Source organism: Triturus cristatus, chromosome 8, assembly GCF_964204655.1.
Source record: "Triturus cristatus chromosome 8, aTriCri1.1, whole genome shotgun sequence".
Lineage (NCBI taxonomy): Eukaryota > Metazoa > Chordata > Amphibia > Caudata > Salamandridae > Triturus > Triturus cristatus.
In genome coordinates, this window is record NC_140591.1 from 758,672,665 (window position 1) to 758,689,453 (window position 16,789).

Here is a 16,789-nt window from a genome sequence, read left to right on the forward strand (position 1 = left end):
TACCGGATCACCTCACTGACCGAAAGAGTCCATCCTGGGCTCCAACTACCCAGGAAGTAAGCACCTGTTTAGGTACCCCTGAGACCCACTATGTTAGTGGCCCAGCTCTCCGTAAATTGACCCTGCAATCTGCTTGCCCCTGACCGTGACGACCACCTTGACGCACAGAGCCTGGCTGACAAACCTGCTCTGCACCCAGCCTGCCCTGTCTGGGTACCAACGAACCAGCTTTGCTCCTGTGCTCCTGAGGCCCTTGCCACCCGATCCCTTGGTTGAGGTCCCTCGGACTTACCTACAAGTCAATCTGTGCTGCCTGTTTTTAGGTGCCCCCTGTTCTTCGTAGCACACTAGCTACCGGCGCCCTCAGCATCCTATTCCTGGCTGAATACAGAACGCTCCCAATGATTTGCTGGTGGATCATTTGGCCGCTGGTCATCAATTTTATTTTACCCTAGGAAAACTTTACACCAGTAACCTTACCATTCCTGTCTCCTGAGTAAATGTATGCTCGAAAGATCTAGTAGTAGATTAGAATAGGGAGGAAATACAATAAAACATTTATCCTTTATTCAAAGAACCACAGACTCAGAAGGAGTTTTAAAAATGTATCTGAATTAATAATTTTGTGAGTCAAATCAGAATACACATAGATATACCAGAATTCTCCATCAGGAAATTTAGTACAGTTAACTTGTAATCAATTTGCATTACTTAAATTCTTACAAATTACAGTACTTGAGGAGATAAAGAACAGAGAGCAAATACGGAGCATTTAACCCCACAGTTATATTTACCTAGAATGGTGTGAAGACCTAGACATCAGAATGTCAAGGATTCAGGACAGGTTCAGGTCCGGGAAGGTGACCTCTCCTAGTGTAACGCCAGTGTTACACCCCTCTCTGGTGCTACTCTCTCCGGCTCGAGCTCGTCTGGACCCCTTCCTAGATGTGCCTCCTCGGTTGTTCTGCAAATTTTCCCTAGTGTTGGATTCTTCAGTCAGATTGCAGCCAAATTGGGCAGCATCTCAGCATAGCATCAGCATCTCGTAGGTCAAGTGTGTCTAACTATCTAGAACTTACCTCTGTTATACCAATTGAAATGTATGATCCACCCCCAAATGTTTCAATTCCATGTACACCAGCAATTTAATTGGGCCAAGCAGTGGGGTGAGGACATCACACCATACTAAGTGCAATAATTTTCTTTAGTTCCATTGTCTAGCTTCCCGCCGCTTAATTTTAATACCCACAAGCTTTATTCCCACAAGCATTTCATATGCAGATCGATAAATCTGTATTACAATGTTTCATCTTCTTCCTCTGGTAGGGTCAAAAGTTGTTCTTCTCATGTCCTTGCTAGGCTTAGGGTTTGGCAGCCAGTCAATGATCGCATTGGTCTCAGGACAAGCAGATGTCGCGCATGCGTGGTTGCCTCAAGGAAACAGAGACGTGGTCACTCTCCAAAGCCCAAATATGAGCTATTAATAAAGTCAGAGAAGAACATGTTAAAATACAAAATTAAATGAATTCACTGTATACCACTTACTTCTACTCTAACCCCATTTACTTAATAAATCTTTTGCATTCATGGTTTAGTAAAATTTGCATAGGTTAGTTTCAGCACAGCATGTGCATTAGTGCGAGGGTTTCGAGCAGCCATATTAAAAGCTATTGTGCAGCTGCAAAGATTTCCCCCCCAAGCGACAGAAAACGTCATACCACGTAGATGTGGTAGACGCATGCGCAGAAGAGTTCCCGCGTTTTGGCGGCCATTTTTAGGACACTCGGGTTATTCATTAGTAAAGCACATAGAAAAGCTTCCCCTAGATACGATATGTAAAATGTGGTGCAAAATTAGTACTTACAGACAGGTTGTTTATAATGTTTACAGGTTATTCAAGAGGATTGCATACGAGCAAGTTTCTTTTTATACGAAACCTTGCTCCATCACACCCCTTACTGAGATATAGGTTCACTATATTTCTCCATATCACTGCACATATAAACCTATCAGTCACCCCTATGGCAGGCCTTACTAATCCTGAAGGCAGGGTGCTGGGTTTTATGTGAGAGGGTGCCCATGCATGAGCAGAGCCCCTCTGCAGCCTTTGGAACCTTTATTCCAGGGTTGTTTGTGATGCAGCCATCAAGTGCATTATAACCAAACTGTAAATGCTAACTTTGGGATGGCTGCACGGAAACATGTCGTGTTTGGTGTCAAACACCTTGGAATCATACCCTCACACCAGTAACTGGTGTGGGAGTATGATCCCACCCTTCTAGAGGGAGATACATGACAGCACCGGTATACCCGGTACCAGCAAACAGAGCCCTGGCATCACAAAGTGGATGCTGCCAGCCACAGACACGAGTCTGCCCTCCTGCTGCTGGACGAAACTCCGGCATGGGAGGCCTGGACAATGAGTTTCCTGTCACAGGGAGGTGTCACCACCTCCCAGACAGGCTTTAGTGTATTGGAGCTGGGTGGGTGCACTCCAAGAGTGCTTTGAAGTTCAGCACTGGGGGCACATTTGGTGTCCCTGTGCATAGTCCAGTTCCAAACGGTTGCAGGGGCTACCAGTCCCTGCCCTGGAGCGAAACTGGACAAAGGAAATGGGTGTAGCCACCCCTCTTTCCTGACCCTCCCATAGATGAGTCCCCAGAGTATGTCCGACCCCTTCCTTGGGTATAAAGAAGGAACCTCTGACTACAGGACTTTAGATTACACCTGGACAAAACTCTGATACTGAATCCTGGAACTTCGACGATCTGCACTGAAATAGATGACTGAAGATTCTCCCTTGGAGTAAAGGAGTTACTCCCCTGCTTGGCAAGCACCAAAGATGCATCTGTCCGTTTTGCATCTCCGAAGCTCCCACCGGACTCCGAAGAATTTTGCAACACTGGAGGTAGGTTTCCGTGGTCTCTGAGGTCAATCTGTGCACTCATCAATTCTGAGGCCTGTATCCCTCGTGGAAGACCGTGCAACCCGAACCCCTGGGCACCGCGACCATTTGCAGAAGCATCAGCTTTCCAACGACTCCTACAGCTGAGCTTTGGGTTACTTGTAGCCCTGACCCCGAGCAGTATTTGCACTGAAGATTGCCTGCCTTCGCTCCACGAGTGTTCCGTAGCTGGCCCTTTGTGTTTTGTCTCGAGGTCCCTTCGCGATCCCTGGTCCGTCGACTGGTGGGTCCCTGCGAAGGAAACTTTAACTTTAATTGGGCTTACCTAGCTGCTCCCGGCGTGCCCTGACTCTCCATCACTTGGGGAGTCCCCAGGACCTTGCTGGTCCACACCGAAGCATCTTTTCTCTTCCTGTGTGGGTTGCTGTTGCCAAGGCTTGTTGGGTCCAATCCGGGCACCGACACTGCAGCACTCGACATCCTTTGTGGGACAGCTCGAATCCAGCTCCTGGTTGTCGTCGACGCCACCTGGTCCTCATGGCTGCAGAGTCAAGCTTTACTTCTTCACACCTGAAACACCTGACATCAGTGGGCATTCGTCTATCATGCCCCTGGTCACTGGCAAGTGACCCAGACTCTGTCCCCTCTGCTTTCAGGTTCTTCTGATCTTTGATCCAGGCTTGGATCACACCAGACACTCTCTCCTTCCCGGCAGCAGCACTTTGTAGCAGATCGCCATTGAAATCAACGACGATTCCCGACACCATTTGACACCTATGCACCCGGCTTCCCTGGGTGAGGTAACTCGAGTACTCCGGTGCTCCCGTGGGTGCTGGCCCTAGAACCCACTAAGTCTAAAGGGGTTTGCTCAAAGTCCTCTCCTAAGTGTCCTTAACTTCTAAAATTCCAACCGCGACTTTCCCATAGAATAGTACGGGTCTCGCGCCTGTGTTCGCACACTGCACGCGTCCCCTGTGGGTCTCCTGTGCCACTACCTTGGGGTCTCAGTGATTCTACGTGTTCTAGCCACTGTGTGTAGTCAAGTCGTGGTTCTTATACCACTTTCTTAATATATGGTTTAGTCCGCCCCTAGGACCCATTGTATATTGTGCTATTTACTCTCGTTTTAGAACTGTATTATTGTGTGCCTTGCTCTCTAACTTCATAAAGAGGTTAGTAGAGAGTGTTTAGAAATAAATACATATATTTTATATATATACCTTGTGTGGTTCTCCTTTCATTTAGTGATTCAATAGGTTATAATCTGGTAAACTAAGCTGCTTTACATTCCTTCAAGACTTAGCCTGAAGGCTGCTCTCCATAGCTACCACTAGGATAGCTTTCAATAAAGGTTGTCTTTAAACCGATCATCAATAAGGGTTGTTTGGACTGGTACAAGGTGCCCACTAGTGGACAACATATGCCAGGCCAACTTCTCACAGTTGTCATGATCCCAAACTCTGCAACTGAAAGACCTCAAACTCACCACTCAGAATGATGAGTGCTTCCAACAACCTCATCCAGCACTGCAAAAGGAATAATGGAAGATGTTACTGACAAATGTGCGAAGCTGAGACACCCAAAGCAAAAACACCTTGGAAACAATGTTAAGTGTGAGATCAGAATTAAGTGCCACAAAAGATGGGCTAGTTTTGAGAGGGAACAACAGTGTCTTACCGAACGTCCTCAATCAGTCAATCAATCAGTGCTTGTTAATTTCAGCTACTCACCCGTGAGGGTCTCAAGGTGTGGGAGTGTGGAAGGCCCGACAGGGCGCTGTGGTCAAATTGAAGAGCTAGGTCTTGAGATCCTTCCTGAATTGCGCCATTGACTGGGTGAGCCTGAGGTGAAGAGGCATGGTGTTCCAGGATTCGGTGGCAAGGTAGGAGAAGGATCTTCCTCCAGTTCTGGTCATGCAGATCTGAGGGACGGTGGCAAGGACCAGTTGAGCAGAGCGGAGGTGTCTGGTGGGTGATTGAAATGAGAGGCGGGGTTCAGGTATACATGTCGAGCATCATGGAGGGCTTGGTAGGCGTGTGAGAGGAGCTTGAAGGTGATTCTTTTGTTGACTGGGAGCCTTTGGAGTTCTTGTAGGTGTTCTGAGATGCGGCTGCTGTGGGTGAGGTTGAGGACCAATCTGGCTGTGGCATTCTGCACATTCTGAAGTTTTCTCAGGAGTTTCTTGGAGGTGCCTGCGTAGAGTGTGTTGCCGTAGTTGTGTCTGCTGCTGATGAGTGTATGGGTGACCGTCTTCCTGGCTTCCGTGAGGATCCATGTGAAGGCTTTCTGAAGCAGGTGAAGAGTGTGGAAGCATGATGAGGTGACGGCATTGATCTGGTGGTTCATGGTGAGCGAAGAGTCCAATATGATGTCCTAGTTTCATGCTAGTGGGTTTGGGGGGCTTCCTAGCTCGGCAGGCTACCAGGAGTCGTCCCAAGCAGAAGTGTTGGGATCCAGAAAAGGACTTTGGACTTGTCCGAGTTGAGCTTGAGGCAGCTGTCTCTCATCCAGGTGGTGACGGCCTTCATCCCGTTGTGAAAGTTGTTTCTGGTGGTGGTGGGCTTGTTGGTGAGGGCGAGAATCAGCAGGGTGTCATCAGCGTAGGAAACGATGTTGAGTCCATGGCTCCTGACCATAGCTGTTAGCGGGACTGTGCAGATGATGAAAAGTGTGGGGCTCAGGGAGGAGCCCTGAGGCACTCGGCAGCTGATCTCTGTGGGTTCCGAGAGGAACGGGGGAAGTCTGACTCACTGTGTTCTACCGGTGAGGAAGGAACGGATCTAGTCCAGGGCTCTGTTGTGGATGCCGGTGTTGTCGAGTCTCGTGATTAAGGTGCAGTGAGAGACGTGTCGAAGGCAGCTGAGAGGTCAAGGAGGATAAGGGCTGCTGTTTCTCTCCGGTCGAGGATGGAACGGATGTCATCGGTGGTGGAGAGGATGATGGTCTTGGTGGTGTGGTTGCTTCGGCATCCAAATTGAGAGGAGTCCACGATGTGGTTGGCTTCGATAAAGTCTGAGAGTTGGGCATTGATGGCCTTCTCGATGAGCTTGGCTGGGAAGTGGAGCAGGTAGATGAGTCTGAAGTTCTTGAGGTCTGTCGGGTAGGCTGATGATTTCTTCAGCAGGGCGTTGATCTCGGTGTGTTTCCAGTCGTCAGGGATGGTGGCGGTCTAGATGGAGCAGTTGATAGTCGGTGTGTTGGTGAGCAGTGGGTTTGGTGAAGGGGAGGTGGATGCAGCGGTGGTTGGTCCAGAGGAGTTTGGAGGTGTGGCTGTAGGTGATGTTTTCACGGGGGGAGAAGACGGGGTCGAGCGTGTGTCCTGCTGCGTGGGTCGGAGAGGTGACTAGCTGCTAGAGTCCAATGCTGCCATGGTTTCCAGGAGGGATACCGTGTTCTGGGTGTTCGAGTTGTCCAAGTGGAAGTTGAGGTCGCTGAGTAGGATGTAATTGGTGGTTGCGAGAGCCTGGGGTCACTGGCGTAACGAAAATTGAGGGGACCTCCCTGCGCAAAATGAAGAGGGGCCCCCTCCGGGCTCAATCAGGAGCTCTTCGGCCAGAGTGCTGTGCCGAGGGGGCCCCCTGGAGCAGTGGCGGCTCCTCCGCTAAGGCAGAGGAGCGTCTCCCCAGTGCTCACGGAGCAGTGTAAACGAAAAAATTAAATTATAATAACTGGAGTTATTATTATTTTATTTTTCGAATGGTCCGGCTATGGCTGGGCGGGGCTCCCCTGACGACGCAGAGGAGAAGTGGTTGTGCACTCTGTAAATTGCACGTGAACGTTCAGGCTAGGGCGGGGCAGGGTTTGGCTCCCCTGACATTGGGAGGAGAAGTGGTTATGCACTCTATAAAGTGTGCAAGAAGGCGAACTTCCCATGTTCTCCATACAGGCTGCATTACAGCCTGCATGGAGAACATGCCCAGGCCCCCATTCCCTGGCTGAGTGCCGAACTATGGCGCTCAGACCAATCACAACACTACATCACAGAATTGTGATTGGCTGTGGTGAGCCTGGATGCCTCCCGGTCCCCGGAAGAGACTCAGTTGACGTGGGAAAGACGCGGCGATGGAGAGCCAGCGGCAAGATCAGGTACGTGATTTTTATTTTTTTATTCAAAACCGCCCCCTTGTTACATTGGCCAAGCAGGGCATAGCCCAGCATGGAAGGGGACTTTTCCACCATCGGTAGGTGGGTGGAAACACACCATGGATAAATGCATGGGAGCGGAAGGAGGGAAGACACTAACAATCGCACCAGCAGGAGGCGAAGAGCCATGGCCCCCTCTACGAATGTGGACATGGTCTTAATTTGAGATTGTTACCTGGTGTGGAAGTTTCTACCCCATTAGAGCGAGACTGTTGGACAATTCTACCGGTGAAGACACCATAGTCACAGCCATGAAAGAGTTCAAAACAAATTGATGAACATATCATTGTTAAAAAAAAAACCTTTGGAGAGTCCATTATCTCAGACATACATGGCAGAGTCATCCTGCGAGAATGCGCAAGAGGATGAAAGAGTGTCAATGGAATATCCCATCATCGTCGCCAGAGGCCCGGGCCAGCACCTCTGGTAGAAAGCACATCTCCATAGCAAGCAACAGCCTAGGAGTAAGAAGTAGCAGGGACAAGTAAAGCATCAAGTGGTAGCTGGAGGTAGAGTCCCATGGTTTATCCCAGGCCCAACCACTGACTCGAGAACATGTATGGCGAAATATTGACCCATTTTGGTCGCATTCAAATCTAAATTGGGGCTGTGCGCCACCTCGCCTCATTCAGTGGTAGCTGTATTTGAACCCACCCGAAAGATACAAGAGGACAAGAGATAAATAAATGGGATTTGACCGTTCGTGGCAGGTCAGGAATAGCAATAGCCGTTGTAATACCCACTTGTAAAATATGGTATCCCCTTCAGTTAAGAATTTGCTAACGAGCCACGTGGGAGATGAGAACATAAGTAAATGTTCTTTCTGAAGCAAATCAGTTGAGCCCATAGACATAATGAAACGCATTTTGTCCGGCAGGTATGTGTAGTTTGCCTGTTTTTCTTAACAGTTAGATAAGGGGCCCAGCCCTTGAATATCAGGCCCAAGAGCCAAACTAGGGAGTACATTATTGGACATGTGGCAGGCCCGGTAATATCTTTCGAATTAAATAAAAATTGTATTCTTTTGTGGAATTTACTACAGACACAAAAACTCCGTTACATAGGATCCAGATCTAAGGGAATAAGGAATGTGTAGAGTACCCGAGGTAAGGGGAGAGGATGTGGTCATACGGCTAGTCTGCCGACTTTGGAACTGGGAAACCATGGTTCGAAACTCGGGGGCGACTCCACATCCTGTGATTTTGGGAAAATCAAAAAATGAATCTGTACTTCGAAACGTAACTGTAAAGCGCTCCAATACCTTCGGGTCGAGTTTGCGCTATGTAAATCTGCACAAAAAAGGGGGAAGGGGTACACCGGTGGGCGAAAGAGTGAACTCGAACGAAACAACTAAGTGCAGTTCTGGGCACCAAAGAAAGAGCCTTGATTAGTGGGCAGGAACGGGGCTGGGTCGGGGGCGGCCCCGAAGGCCGGGCTACGGGGCACATTCCTTCGCCTCCTCCGAGGCTGGCTCTCGGCACGCAGCAGTCTGTGGGCCCTGGATATCCCAGAGGCGGGGCAGGGGCCGGGTTTGGGGAGGCGGCGGCCTGGCTCCAATCTGTGGAATGAAAGATGGCCGGGCCGGGCGGCGCGGGGGAGCCGCGGCTACAGCGATGAGCGCTCTGCGGGGCTCTGGGCACAGCGCGGCGTGTACCGGCGGACGCTGAGGAGACACCGGGCACGAGCAGGAGGCGGTGCCCGGGGAGGGCGCACAGGAATCCCGGCCGACGGGCGTAGGATGCCCCCAGCGGCGGGCAGGGATTGGGGGCGCCGCGGCTCCCCCCTGCCTTCCGGCCGCTGAGAGCCTGGAGCGACCACGGGTGCTGCAGGGGGGCAGGCTGGAGGAAGAGGGCACGCACCCTGCGGGGCCCCAGCCTTGGCCCCCCGGCAGCCAGACTCAGGAGGCACCGCAGCATCTGTCCGGGGGGCCCCCGACTTGGTGGCGGCGTCGGAAGAAACCGAGCGGGAGCGGCGGGGCTGTTCCTTGGCTGAGCGGGCGACGGGGGCAACCGCAGCCGGCTACCCCCTCCCCCAGAGCAGGCGGGGAGCCGGTGCAGAGCCCCCAGCAGCAAGCAGCCCCGGCGGGCAGTGGGGCCCGAAGGGAGAGTGCGGTTCTACCCCTACCCCCGGGATGGGAGGAGGCCCGCGACTACGATGGCCGCGTGTTCTTCATCGACCACAACACCCGACAGACCTCCTGGATAGACCCCCGGGACAGGTAAGACCTATCAGCCCTAGACAGGATGGAAGCAGGGCCGCGGGAGGGGGATGAGAGCAGTGTGCACGCTGAATACAAGTCAGGATGTCCCCTTCTAACTGTTCGAAACTTCAAGTACTTTTCTCCTCCTACATGGGGATTGTCTTTTTGTTCTGCTTACTTTCTAGTTGCTTGACAAAAGTTTTCCAGAGTTCCAAACTACTACTTGTCATGCACACTAACCCAACTGCCCATTTTCAAAACAGTTGATTAAACGTGCGTAGAGCAACAATGTCAGACTACAGCACCCCCCGTTTTAGCAAAACACGCCGAAAGTGCTTCATAATGCAGTCGTTCGTCCAAAGCTGTGTTGGAGGAGCAAGTGATGAGCAGCTTCCCAGTGTGCGTGGTTACATCAGAGTGCAGTTGCAGTGGTTGGAACTGTGTGCCAATACATATTTGCATTATCTTTTCTGTTGTTTCACCTGTGCATCATTGTGTTTGTTTTGAGATGGGGTTATTCTGCCTGCTTCCAGATGAGCTTTAGAAGAGACAAACTTGGGAGTATAAGCCATTGTGTTAAATGAGAAACTCGTCTGTTTTCCTTTGTGCGATACCTGACACTTTTGACCCAGTGTTCATCTCCACAACTTTCTAATGTCGGCTCATGTTTGTGCTTATCATTTTTCCTTTCCTTGAGAAAACTGGCCAGTTTACATGAGTTGTAATACATTTTTTTAGTCATAATGGACTGCTTCAGTAAAATGCTAGGTCACATAACCACTTGACCCAGCTGATGCGTTTTCGCTGAAATTCCTGACAAACTTCCCCCCTCTCCTGGTCCCCACCATTCCTACACCTGCTTTCTCTAGGTGGCGCGACTCTGCTAAAAAAGATCAGTGTCCTTGACTAAGATGCCACTCGCCCACCTTGACAGTTTGTGTGTGGGTGAAACCCCTTCCTGGTCCACGAGGTTTTCTATAAACAGCAAGTACTGCTTTGAGAAAGGAACCAATGCTAGCTAGCGCTGGGAATTTTCCAATTTTCCTTTCTCTTTGGAAAGAAACAAGCTCCATGAAACCTGACGTTTTCTTCACCATTGACTTGAAGTCTGATGCTCAAAAGCCCAACTTTTTGATTAAGGGAAAATCTAGAGATCCTTTTCGAGGAAGTGTACAGCACTTGAATTCTTAGATCTACCAAAATGCTCAGGAAATTGTTTACTGAGTTGTCATGGCTGAAGTCGGAAATTGCACCGACATGGAGCTGATTAATGAAGCATGGTAAATTAGTTTTGTATGTCCACCGGAAGGCTTCTAGCCTTTTGGCACCATTCCTGTGGCTTAGTTTCAGATTCGGTTGACATGACCGGGTTTGTTCCATATAAAGAATTATATCCAACTTCATCATATTGTGTTTGCTAATGTCCTGGCACTTGATGGTGCTCTAAGTTACGTGTTCCAATTATTGGTTTTTCCATCATGTGTCATTTGGTATTTTTGTGCCCAACCATAACTGCTAATCTCCTGATAGGGCCAGGTTTGGTCTTTAACTTGGTGGGTGATTTTAGTTTTGGGAGTATTTATTCAACTATTGAATAAAGTATGAACCTATTAGTTTGATTGAATAGGATAAGATGGATAGAGGAGGGGAAAGTCTATATAATGTTATTTGGCATATCATATTAGTTAGATGAGGTTTGGGATGAGTCAAAGGAGGGAAGTGTCTAGAAAGGGTTATTGGGGAACTCAGTTTATTCAGATAGTACAAATAGTTGAGCTTTTTTTCCTTAAATCATCACCACAAACCCAATTTTCGTTGAGAGTTCTGCAGCATTATATATTAACAAGCATTGAAAATGCAATAGGTCTCGCCTTTGATTAAGTTAAAGCCATTTGCTTTGCTAATGGTAAAGCAAAGCAAATGGCTTTAACTTAATCAAAGGCCAGACCTATTGCATTTTTAATGCTTGTTAATTACTGTAGGATTTTCGACCCAGAGCAATCTGGCCCATTGAAAGCCCAGTCGGAAAGTATTTGAAACATTCCCTTGGTTTCGCAAAGTCCTTTATGCACTCCTCAGACGGTTTAATTTTCCCACTGGAGAACATATCCGCGATCATTAAGCAGTCTCCCTCTCTCAAGGCGTCAAAAGGGCCTGTATTTCGTGCCAGATCTCGCTCCTGTTTTAGCGTTTTAAATGTGAATAAAGTTTATGGGCATGCTTAAGAGTTTTGATGACTCAGTAGTTCACAGGTGTGTAATTATACCATTGCCTGCCTTAGGCCGCCTACCTATTAGAACCTCCCATTTCCTACCTGGCCAAGCCGTCTCTCCAACTTGCACCGACAGATGCTCTTAAAATGCATCTTCCTAACTAACGACCTTTTCACAGTGAGCTAAGAGGCCTGGTAGCGTGTTTTTTTTTTTTTTTAAATGTAAAATACATTTTTTGTTTGTGTCTAGAATGTGCCAGATGTTCTTTCTACGTTGCACCGTGGCTGGACTCCAAGACCCTCCATGGCTCCAGCAATTTCCTTGTAGAAAAGCAGTTTTGCTTCCTTTCAGCTGATTATAGCGGACTAACTACTGCAGCGTATTGTGTTCTTTTGTAACAAACACATTAAGTCGTAAAAAAAACCAAATAAGCAGCACATCTGCAAGTTCAGTTAAAGTTTTTCCGTATCTTGGGATTCTTATTTTAATAAAGCGGTGCACATTATGATCCAACTGCACGTATTCCGTGTCCATTACCGGCAGTTTCTCGTTTCTACTGCAGGAGAGCGCTAAAATCCCACTTAATGCCGCTATGTAGCTCACTGGTGTGGAATAGATTCGATTGCAGTGCTACACATTGCAATAGCATATCCTCTACATTCGTCTGAGAATTTGCGTGAAATGAATGAAGTTAAAACGTGCGAGTTTCCCGTAAATTTGTGCACATTCAATACTTTCACGCGGAATTGCAACTGGATTTTGAGGTCAACTCGTTCGACAAATAGCGTAAAGGGAAGATGAGGTGTATCGCTTAGTAATGAGATTGCGTGGTCTCTGCTGCTATTTATATGGACATCTTTTCCTTTTACTTTCGACTCGCTATATCACTAGCTATAACATATAGCTTTGCATTTTCTATTTCTAAAATTCCAGCAAGCGACAACTGTTTTCTTGGATTGACTCAGGAAACCTTTTCCTTTGTCCTAGGAGAACCAACAAGCGCGCAGTGGGAGCGTGTGAAAGCTATCATCGCTAGAGAGGAGACGCCATGCGCGTGCACATCGACTGCCCGTGCGCACACATGGTTTGTCTCCTGAACGAAACCGACAACAATAGTCTCGCCAGGGCGAAGGCAGCGCATGCGCTGCGTTCGCCAGGCGAGACCTAAAAAGTACCCCTTCTGTCCATTATAGGAAAATTGAAGTCACTGCTGAGTTCTGTGACCACATAGAGGAACAAAGGCAAAGGTGGAGTTCCTTTATAAGTTCTTGCAACCCCAAGATGACTTGCATTATCCTTAAGATGTACAGGGGATACTTTTTTCTTATAATACATGGTCAAACCAGCACCTTTCCCATAAATCATTTAAATCCTTGGAGCATTGCTCTTTTATACGAACTAGATTGGACATATGCCAACATGAAGAACAAAAGTAGAATCTCCGGTCACTAGTCCAAAATTAAACATCCCAAATAGCAGTTATGAGTTGCAAAAAGATATTCAAATCGGATTATAAAAAGATACTGTAGCTTGGAATGTGTAGAAACATCCAGAGAATTTTTCTTTACCATAATTACCTGAAGCTTGCAAAAAATAACATGTTGCCTTAAAATATCTAATTTTTGCTTATGCTGTTCATCTAGAAAAACATTGCAGGAAAAGGAAAAGCCATGTTTCCTTTTTTTATTTTAAACTACAGCTTTTTTATGCTCCATGTCCTGCCTTTCAGCTTGTATTCTGGCAGCAGGCATTGTGATGTTAGAACTAAACTATTATAGTTGAGAACCTTTAATTTCTTTATTACAAGCGACTAGGTGCGTCTGAAGCTGCCTCTAATAAGGAAATTAGAGAGAGGTTTTTATTCAGGGATTGCAGTATCCCATGTTTTATAGTTCCTTAGTTTTCAAATTTAAACAAGACACTTGTTGCGTCAGTAGTTATGAACAATATTTTTTAGGTTACGTATTGTATAAACCACTTTGCTAGCACAATTGAAAACCAACTTAAGTTTAGTCCCATAATGAAGGCTCCAAGGAAAACAAGCACTGGAAATGCAATTGGTCTCACATTACCTTGAGTTAGAGCTATTGGCTTTGTAAATGTCAATGTCTTTTACCTGTGTGTTATGAAGTGTATGCATGTGGTGGCTTTGGAGGGGAGTGGAGGTAAATGGGTGTCTAGAATGTGAATCCTGAAGAGTGAATGAAAAAAACATTGGTGGTGTAATTGTAGGTGCGAGGGTGTGAGTTCAATTCAAAAGGAGGATGCCAGGGGTCTGTGAACAAATCAGTGTTGTTGTGATCCTGGGTGTTAAGAGTCCATGTGCAAAGAACCGTAGGTTCACACCTCCCCCTTGGAAAAAAGTATTTGCACTTTAATGCATATCACACAGAACAGATAAGGGAAGGGGAGACTAGGGCTCTGAGATGTAAGTCACTGAGTGCCTTGGTGCAGTCCCTGCTCACCCTAAAGACGGGCAGACTTCCGCGCTATGTTGGGACGTGCACATATATATGTGCACGTTCATAGAGGAATAATTAAATACCAGAAAGAGACAATGACTAATACACATGCTTACATGTAAAAGTGCACTTAAATAATCATGCAAGTAAAAATAAAAACACAAGATATAAGATGTGTACATATAGAAGTAACAGTCCTATGTAAGCACATAAACACACGCTAACATAACACACAGAGACTAAAGCTGAGAAATAATTACATTAAGGCAAAGTGGTATACCAATTTACCTGCACACTCCATTTTGGAGTAGGAAAACCATGCAGAATTGGGCCGTTAAAGTGGATGCGTACTTGGTTTTCACAACTACTGAGGAACAATAATAACTTTCAAAGCATATTTTAGTTTCTGGCAAACAGGCATGGACAGGGTAGGGGGTGGGGGTGGAGCCGAGGATTGCAGTGTGTCCGGAACCTTCCGGGGCCTCGCGGACTGCTGTTAAAAACAAGATTAAGTAAAGCATGTGAAATGTAAGCAAGATCAACATGGTTACCTTAACACACTTGAACCTGGCCGTATGACAATGACATGCAACAGACTTGTGAAAGGCGCGTTCCTTCATATAAGAAGCAGGGGGAGGCAGCTGAGGAGATGAGAGCTGAAGCAATTTCGAAGCATATGGGCGCCGTTGAAAAATAAAGGCGCATGGTGAGTGGTGCTCAAGGACAGTTAAAGAAATAGTGCTTATAAGTGTTAAAAAAACATGCAGCGTAAGAGCCTATGTAACTGGGACAGTCCATATGGGAGGTTACAAAATTTTAAAAGTAGGGATAGTAATCTTTTCAACAAGGAAAAGCCAGAGGACAGTAAGAGGAGACAATAGAAAAGATTGGGAGGAGCTTAGAAAAGGTGGGAGGGGCTATAAGCCCATATCCTAAACACAGCATATCTCGAAGAGACTGCGCAAGCGCTGCCTAGGGGAGACCTTAAAAGGAGCATCAAGTAAAATGTACCAGTGAACAGGTTTAATTTAGCATACTTTATAAATTGGACACAACACCTTTGGAAATGCTCATCATCCGGAGTAAACGTTGTCGCATGTGAAAAACTGAGACCTGTAGCATTTAAACCAGGAGTCTTCAATCTTTTCTTCATTAAGAGCTACTTATTTATTTGAAAAGTTTTATATAGCGCTGGCTAGACCCGGAGATATCAGAGCGCTTTACATGAGGACAAGCATTGTTTCATAGCATAGTTACAAGTTACAATGTTGCAAGATACACAGTTTCAGAGCATAGATACCAGTTGCTGGAGCGCAGTTGCATGCGTTAATAACGAATACTTAAGGGAAAGAGCAGGCAATGGGAGATATTCAGGGGAGAGAGAATAGGACCAAGAGAGGGAGACCAAGAATGAAAGAGGGAAAGAGGTGACGGAGGGAGAAGGCAGCTTAACCGTGAGACACGGAAAAACAGTGTCCAACGTCCGGTGTGCAGTGATCCCAGTGGAAAAGCTGTCGTTCCCACACCTCCGCTGTGTGTGGCTCCCTATACGCTGTGGGCTCTCTCAGAGGGGTCACTGAGACTCCAGGGCATAAATACTGGATCCCTCTCCAACAAGGGGAAAGGGAGTGCTTTGGCAAGGGGCACCATTCCCACAACTTTGCTGTGTGTGAACGCCCTTGACGCTGTGGACTCTCTCAGAGGGGTCTCTGAGACTCCAGTTAATAAATGCTGGATCCCTCCCCAACAAGGGGAGAGGGAGCGCTTTGGTAAAGGGCACATGTTTAACAATAGTTACAATATACAAAAACGAGGCAAGGGGAGAGATTCAGGTGAGGGAGGATAGGAGCCGGGGAGGAAGACCAAGAATGAAAGAGGGAAAGTTTGAAGAGTTTTATAAAGCACTGGCTAGACCCGAAGGTATCAGAGCGCTTTACATGAGATAGGACATTGTATCAGAAACATTGTTACATGGTTACATCAGTTACTTATTAACGCGTAAACCCATCTTATGGGGGGTGGAAATGTAGAGGGGAGAAGGCGAACAGGGGTAAGGAATGCACATAGTAAACATAACGTGGAGGCGAGGAGAACAATGTCCGAAGTCCGGCTGGGTAGGTGCCGGCCAAGGGGTGAACCAGAGCCAAACTCCTCTTTAGCTGCAAGAGACAGCTCCACCGGGCATCAGCCAAGGTTGCTCGGGCACCGCGGAAAATAAAAGACAAGTTCTGGTTTCCGCCCAGGAGGCATCGTCAAAAGTTCCATCAAAAGTATCGGTTAAGGTGTTGGTGGGGGGTTAACTGTCTGAACTGGAGATCTCGTTAGGGTTCATTGCCTTGGAATACCCATAAGTACACCCTTTCCCCCATATACGTTCATGTTTCTTCAGACAGCCCCTAGCCTCAAAAATCGGCTTTTCCTGCTGCGTGCACCAGTCCACCCCCGCACGCCAACCTTGTACCGTCCGTGGTTGATGTTGTTTCCAGACACGGGCCACGTCCCGTTTGTCAATCAAACAAGTGGACCCCAGAAAGGCATGCTCAGCACTAGTACCCCCCACCTCCTCCGTGAGCCTCAGTAATGCTACATGAGGCGTCAACTCTAAGGGTCGGTCTAGGACCTCGGATGATATGTGACCCACTCCTCTCAAAAGGGTCTCAACACCGGGCATGCCCAAGCAATATGAAAAAAATCAGCCGACGGCAGCGTACAGTGCGCTCGTGCAACAGATCGCATAGGTCGCAGGCACCTCGGAGTGAGGTACGTCTGGTGTAAATAGTTCAACTGCACCATGCGCAGACGCACTGAGATTGCCAGCTCCTTGGGTGCCATACAAGCCTTCCTCCAGTCATCTTTGTCCAGCTCG

General features: G+C 47.6%; 1 protein-coding gene across 1 annotated transcript in view; it reads left to right on the forward strand.

The window, feature by feature from the left end:
• Positions 1–8,597: 8,597 nt before the first annotated feature.
• The window catches only part of WWC3 (WWC family member 3), a 457,878-nt gene continuing 449,686 nt past the window's right edge, over positions 8,598–16,789 (forward strand). The window contains exon 1 of the mRNA XM_085622192.1: positions 8,598–9,266. The gene's annotated coding sequence lies outside the window, so the exon portion shown is untranslated. The remainder of the gene's footprint in view (positions 9,267–16,789) is intronic.